The sequence below is a fragment of the Bidens hawaiensis genome, unplaced genomic scaffold (assembly GCF_021521415.1).
Source record: "Bidens hawaiensis isolate Kalapana, Puna unplaced genomic scaffold, B.hawaiensis_p1.1 tig00032093_1, whole genome shotgun sequence".
NCBI classification, from domain to species: domain Eukaryota; kingdom Viridiplantae; phylum Streptophyta; class Magnoliopsida; order Asterales; family Asteraceae; genus Bidens; species Bidens hawaiensis.
Window position 1 is genome coordinate 234,666 of NW_027495441.1, and position 8,491 is coordinate 243,156.

The window sequence follows — 8,491 nt, forward strand, 5'->3', positions numbered from 1 at the left end:
TCAAGATTTGATGATGTCTAGGCTCGGCTAATCTCCTGGAATCGCACCCGGGATGTATAGTTTGTAACCTTTTACAGTTTTTCTCATGTGATTAAGAACACTTGTGTATTATTATTGATGATTGATATATGATTATTGATGTTTAGTGTAACACCCCGGCTAAAGCGGAATACGCCCGAGTGTGACGTACAGATTGCCCAAAACACATGTGACACTATTAAGCGACAATATTATCATTAATTAATTTATACATCAAGTACACAAGTTTGTAATAAGAAATACAAGGAAAATACAAGAACAATTAACAACTTGTCAATTTATTAATATAACCTAAGTTCTAGTGTCTTCTCCGTTTCATCCTCTAATAATTGTACCTGTAGCATATATATAAAATAAAGTCAACTAAATGAATAGTTGGTGAGTTCACACAAGTTTTTGATATACGTACATAAAAATCATACAATTCCATGAACAAGTGTAAATTTTGGTTAAGTATTTCTCATTTTGTGTAAGTATATAATGAACTTGTTGGTTCATGTTGTAGATAGACTTAAAAATATTTTGGAGTCACTTACACACACTCATGACAAAATTTAGAGAGGAGCACTCTCTATATTTATGTCAAACAACTTCAACAAATTTTCCAACATCTTGATAAACACTAATATAGCCGGTGACTTCCTCGGGTTCGTGGCCATCTCCGGCAGTACACATATTGTTCCGGTTGTTGTATCCTGGGAAACAAACGCGCTTGAGAGTAGACACGAAATCTGTTTTAAGGGCCCCGTGTCTAACACGATCCTCAACCAAAACCGTTACCCAATTTCAATAAACGAATTGTTGTTTTGAAGAAACATTTGTTGAAGACTCAAGTGATGAAGACTCGTGACATGGATACTAGAAGAAAGCTTATGGAAGCACTCCTAGTAAGATATGGTGACGTGAGGTCGAAGACTCACTCAAAAATAAACCGATTACAACTATTAGCTAGCGGTAAGCGGGTATCGAACACAGGGAGTTTGTGAAATTGTGTTACGAAGTAGTTATGAAATTTATCTATATTAAACTAAATGCAAAAATTAAATTCAAATAGTTGGTTGTTTGATTTTGATTAACGAAAATAACTAAAACAATTAAACGAGTTTTAAACAATAAGAGAAAGAATGCTCTCTCCCGATTTCAGGTTTCCAATGTTAATCACGTTAACGCTTATTTGTGGGATGAACTACACGAAGATAGTTTGTGAAAATGCAGTTGGTTTTGATAAAAGAGGACTAAGTACTTGGGTTGTAAAAACACAAGGTTATCACTCGATAATCAGTTTAGTATAATTAACCCTAATTCTCTTCTACTAAATCCCGATTGCCTATGGAACCAAGAACAGATAGTCAATAACACGAATTCAAATCATACTAACAATTACAACACAAACTTACAATCACCATAGCAATATATTCATAAGATCAAAAGATTATCTCACAAATAACATAAGCAAATAACAAGTAATCCAATTGAAAACCTTACAATTCGGGAGAGAACATAAAGATGATTAGCCACACATGGTTTGATTCATCATCACATCAATTGAGTTATAAGAATAAATCCCAAACATCAACTAATGATTAAGATCACCAAAAACTTGTTCTTGAACTCCAAAATTCGTCTCTAAGGTTGTTTAAATGCCAAGATAATGAAAAGCCAGCCCAAAAATGAGTAATAAACTAAAAAAATTCGGCAGTTACGATCTGTGATGCCGGTTAATTTGTATATATTTTAGTTAGTTTATTGTTTAGTTTTAACTGTTTATTATAGAACTATCGATACTTCATACGTTTGTTATTGGATTTCAGGTCACAGGCGTTAAAATACTCAATATGGACCTGTTGTAGCACGGAATGAAGACCCGGGATGTCCAGCACGCGAAACGAGAAGTTAAATGATTTTTGCTGGCGAGGAGACCCATCGCGATACACGATGGGCTCGCTTGAAGACCCATAGCGTATCGCTATGGGGTGTTAATTATGCTTTGACTTTCTGGTCCGTCGCGATACGCGATGGTCCATTGAAGACCCCATCGCGTATCGCGATGGGAGGTGCAGTCGGGAATTTTGGTTTATATCTTATTTTTCATCTTAGAAAGCTCTAACTCCGTTTTGACGAAGCAAAGGCGATTCCAGCTGTCCATAGAGGCGATTTTGACCATCATAGCTTGTGCCAAGACCTTCTGCATGATCCATATCCTCCGTATCAAGATTTGATGATGTCTAGGCTCGGCTAATCTCCTGGAATCGCACCCGGGATGTATAGTTTGTAACCTTTTACAGTTTTTCTCATGTGATTAAGAACACTTGTGTATTATTATTGATGATTGATATATGATTATTGATGTTTAGTGTAACACCCCGGCTAAAGCGGAATACGCCCGAGTGTGACGTACAGATTGCCCAAAACACATGTGACACTATTAAGCGACAATATTATCATTAATTAATTTATACATCAAGTACACAAGTTTGTAATAAGAAATACAAGGAAAATACAAGAACAATTAACAACTTGTCAATTTATTAATATAACCTAAGTTCTAGTGTCTTCTCCGTTTCATCCTCTAATAATTGTACCTGTAGCATATATATAAAATAAAGTCAACTAAATGAATAGTTGGTGAGTTCACACAAGTTTTTGATATACGTACATAAAAATCATACAATTCCATGAACAAGTGTAAATTTTGGTTAAGTATTTCTCATTTTGTGTAAGTATATAATGAACTTGTTGGTTCATGTTGTAGATAGACTTAAAAATATTTTGGAGTCACTTACACACACTCATGACAAAATTTAGAGAGGAGCACTCTCTATATTTATGTCAAACAACTTCAACAAATTTTCCAACATCTTGATAAACACTAATATAGCCGGTGACTTCCTCGGGTTCGTGGCCATCTCCGGCAGTACACATATTGTTCCGGTTGTTGTATCCTGGGAAACAAACGCGCTTGAGAGTAGACACGAAATCTGTTTTAAGGGCCCCGTGTCTAACACGATCCTCAACCAAAACCGTTACCCAATTTCAATAAACGAATTGTTGTTTTGAAGAAACATTTGTTGAAGACTCAAGTGATGAAGACTCGTGACATGGATACTAGAAGAAAGCCCATGGAAGCACTCCTAGTAAGATATGGATTGAATCATTTCAGTATATAAATTTGCATTTTATATTCTTTTTATGTACTTTTGTAAACGGTATTGTACTAAGTGAATTTCCCACGATTAACGAGAGTATCGTTATTATATTTTTATTATTATCTTAACTCAAAGTGAACAATTTTTCCTACATGTGCTCCATACTATTGAATTATACGTGCGCGGGTATAGGTGATGCGTGACACATTTTGTTCAATATTTCATTAACCTCTGAATCCAAATATGTCTTAGACAAATCACACCACTTATGTGAGGTGATGGCCGTTTTAGACACGTGCAATGCAAAGGGGGTAGAGACACGATGGGCCAAATATAAATATTCCATTCTCATCCTTAATTCAACTTTCATTTGTTAATTTTTCTTTAAATAAACTTTATACATGACAAGTTAATATATATATATATTTTTTCTTGTGGATTAATATATTCCTTGTGGATATGGAATATTTGACGATAGAATCATGCTAATCAACAACCCAACAGTTGAAGACACCTTTGAGGGACTACATGAAAACTTTGTGCCAGCAAAAGTAAAACTTCACATCATCCCCACTTTTTTTTTCCAATTAAATTGCCGTCAAATTTAGTCCCCAGAAAGACGAATTTCCAAAAGTTAAAGATCAGTCATGGTTTTCAAAATGCTGGTTAAAAATTGTTAACAATAAAGTAGGAATATGGCTTCCCTTCAAAGATACCAATACTTGTGCTTTCTATACTTCTTTATTTGATGGGTCATCGTTTGGTAGTAGACGGAATAGTCTTCATTCGAAAATAGCCAGAATGATTTTAAGATTATAGCCAATAATTTGGTACGAATCAATCCTGACATGTTTAGAATTGATTGACTTGTTTTAATCTGACGTATTTAATAGTTTAAAAATTACACCACTTTTTATCAAGACAGGTTTCGAACTCTCACCGTTTGAAAGACTTCATATAATCCATACCTCCTAACTCGTATTAATATTTTTATGATTTCACATTTGATATACAAGTAAATCATGATTACCTGAAACTGTATGATGATGCTATAATTACAAAAAGAAATAAAAAAAAAGATGCCTATATATATATGTCATATATCAAAGTTGATCAAGAGGAACCATTTATGCCTAGTAGTCTTAAACTACGGTTAATCACAATTTAAGATATTTAGCCCAACCATTTCTGGTTCGTAGGTACCAACAAAGGTAAAAATCAAACATTAAACATACACAAACAATACGAAGACCATAAACGTTCATGTACCATCAAATACCATAGTTACGTACTCTTCCACGAAGTTTAGTAATTATGCCTGATGAGCTAAAAGTAGTCAAATAATTATTAACTAAAAATAAGCTAACCTAGACACTAAGTAATAATTCTCGACTCTTAAACTTAACTTAAACCACTCACCGGCAAGTGTACCGGTCGACTCTGGTACAGCTAAGTAAGTCCGGATATCGAATCCACGAGACTCTATAAATTATGTAAACTAGCTAATTAGACTCAAGTACAAGATGTGACTATTTAATAATAATGTTTGAAGGGAGTTTTTAAACTAATTATTAATTAACTAAACCTAACCCTAATTAATTAAAATATAAATAAACATAATCATTACTTAAAACCTAATTAATTAAATATTATAAACTTAACCATAGTTAAATAAAATATAATAAACTATTAAAACACTTAGATTAACTCACATGATAAAAATAACTACCTAGGCTAGAATCCCCAATGTTACGACAATCAATCAAATGGGAAACTTAAGTTATGGAACTGGGATCGTAAGATAGACCCTTGACAGAAAACCGAACAGGACCCTTGACCTTCAAGAAGACACCTATGGATTTCTAACAAGTTTTAAGATTCACCAGTTTTATGAATTAAACTTCCTTACGGTTATTTAATAATTTATGTCTAAGTATCTTTATGACGAAATTCTGCCTTACAGCGCGGAAATCAAAGGTAGTTAAGAAGACTCAATTGACTTAATAGACCAAGTTGACGATCAAACTTAGACGGACTCCTTACGTAGAACTAAATCTAGCAATCCTAACCAACAAAGATCTATCAATAACCTATCACCTTACAGCTTTCTAGGCTAGCAGCTCACTTTTATCTATTTGATTAGTTTTATTGTTTCTATGTCTTAATGCATATCAATCATAAACTAGTCAAGAACACACAGTAAGTGACCTAACAAAACCCTATCCTATGAAACAATCACCAAGGGTAATGTGAAACAATAATTCCAAGTAAATAAAACCAAGCAAACATGCGCATCAATTAATTCAAACTTAACAGTTTACTTAAAACATAAAATCCATAACGAAAAGAAATTCCAATCAAAATCACACCGAACAAAGGTTCATCACGATCTAGGTAGTTTATGAGGTTTAGCCTAGCATCATATAATCTAAATCAAACAAAGCAAATAAAACTGAAAACATGGTGAATGAATGAGAAACGAAAGATTAAAGGCGATAAAACTCGTAGTCTTCGATCTTGAACGTGCAGCTCTTCACTGGCTGTTCTCTTGCCTTCAAAATCACCACAAGACTCGAAAGTATGCTCCAAGAAACTCCAAATTCGTCTTGTGACAGCAGGTTATTGTCAGGTTTAAGTTAAAGATGTTTAAATACCCAAAACAAGGCCCAACATGTAGCAAAAACGAAAATAAAAAATCTTCCAGCAACCCCTAGGCGCCGCACGACGGGAATAGAGTTCCTAGTCGCGCGGCGCGGCGTGTCACAATAAGAGGGCCGGTCAGACGGCCTGGTCTGACCGGTTCTCTGTCCGGTTCCTTTCTGACACGTTCCGAATATCCATTTTGGCTCTTATTAACTCGTTTTTCGCCCTTTTCGAACATGATCAACTTCCATTGCCTACAAAACATAAAAGTGTTAGTAGTATATAAATATCGACTAAAAACGAACATAAACTATTAAAATATACAAGGGAAACATAAAAACTTAGCATTATATCAATACCCTTAACATTAAAAGTATTACATCATGTTATTTGGAACCCCCATATCACATGATACAATTAAAGTTAAGGTGTATACTGCTTTCTCTTATTATTGCCAAGCATGATCTTGGCATTCCAATTTTCAATTTCATTAAACCCGACCTATTGTCATCCCTAATCAATTGTAACCCCCAACCCCTCCTCTGATAACAAAAAAAATGAAGCGACTCATGCATACTTAAGTTTACTGCAACAATTAACACATGAATTTTGACATGTCATAAAGTTGACTGCGACCATTCGTAACTAGAAAAGTTACAAACAAATATAAGCCTGATAATATTTAATATATGTATGTGCGTATATATACATACATATTGTTTTTGTGGGTGTAAGTATATGTGTGTATATAAAGATATATGGTATATATTTGATTGGAAAGATAGTGGAATAACGTCACAAAGCATCTATAGTGGGAGTTAAGGGTTTCGCATGTGGTGTAAAACAACGGTTGCTCCTACCCACTAAAGTTCAATTAATTTGGACTACTATTCTTTTCCAAAAAGTCAACTAGAATATGGTGATCCCATGTTTTGTCGGCTATATGTACCAAAGTTGTCACGTGAAAATAAAAATTATATGTCAAATGGGGAAAAAATATAGTTTTGAGGGTCGTTAGTGAACTTATTTTTAAAACCTGTTGTTAATAAAAATAGTTTAACTTATGGTCTTTAGGAAATGCTATTTCATCAGAAACGGCCTATTTAGTGCCACTATTGCTGTCAAAATTCAAACCTAACATTATATGATAGAAAATCTAAGCACCGAGGGACCACTAATATGCTTTATTTGCCTTTTAGATATTGCGTTACATTTTAAAGTTGACTTCCAATTTGTAAAACCATTTTTGATTTCTGAATGTGACGATGGAGATAATGATGGTTAAAGTGATGTCAATATTATTAGTAAAAGTTTAATAATATATATACCAAAAATGAAATTACCGATAAATATACATAAATTTACATGAAATGACGTTGTTTGCTAACAATTTCATTTTTAATGAAATTACCACAATATGTAACCTTATAACTCAATTTTACACTATATATGTTAATCACTAGCTAATCACATTTAAGGGAGCATATGTCTTGTATCTCGTAATCTTATGTTTGCAAAAAAAATGGGTTGAAATTATTATATGTAGTAAGGTCACTTGAGAGAAAATGCACTTCACTTGCACACAAAGAACTAGCACATAAAACCCGAATCATCGTCTTAACGAGTTTTAAAAATATATATATAATAATTCTAGTGTTTTTAGTAATTATATGTATGCATGTGTGTGTATATATTGGTAAATTTTTATTAGTTCTTTATAACATTAACATGTAGTCATAAGCATTTATTAATTCCATTTTCAAAATACGTGTTATTAGTGTTAAAGGTTTGACCTCTTGTTTCAGTTTCGAAAACAAATTTGTTAACACCTCAGCTAACATGGTTGTGTTGAATAATCTAGATTTATGTTGTTTTCTGGATCACACTTATGACCAAATTATAGTGTTTAGATAATTTTTAATTCAACAAATAGAAAGTCTAAACATTGAGGGCACCAATATCAAGAATTATGCAAATGGGGCCTACAAGTACTTAACATGGGACCAACAATAAGATATAAACAGTGTTTGGTCAAACTATTATCAATCTATAAATTATAGTAAACCCTAGCAATGGAACAACACCATACAAACACAAAGGCATGGTGAACTCTCTCTCAACTTTCATCATCATCTTCTTCTCCTTCTTTTGGTAAGCATTCATCCTAACTTCATCTTCATAGCAATTCATCACAACCTTTTATGTGTGATAAGCCATTTTTAAATATTTTTAGATTAAAACGAAAAAAAATATCATAACAGAATAAACTTGTGTTTCTTATAAGTTGACATGCACCAAATGATTCATTGGACGATACCCGAAAGTGGTATTTTGATCCATATCATTAGGTTATCTAGAGTATGTTGGTTTCTCTACAACTCGTTAGATGAAACCAAGAAGTATTTCAAACGATCTAAAACCCTAACTTTGTGTTGTTATATATGTCATGAGTTATGATCAGATTGTGCATACTAATGAGGCAAGAAGCAGTCCTAGAGAATATTGGAGAAGCGTAATGAAAGATGAACCCATACCAAAGACGATTCAAGATGTTTTACCTCTTGAAGGTGGTTTAAAAGTAAACAAGGATCTATTCATTAGAAATTTCGATTTAAAACCAATCTTATAATATATCGCTCTCATGTAGTTTACAGTGAAAAAAA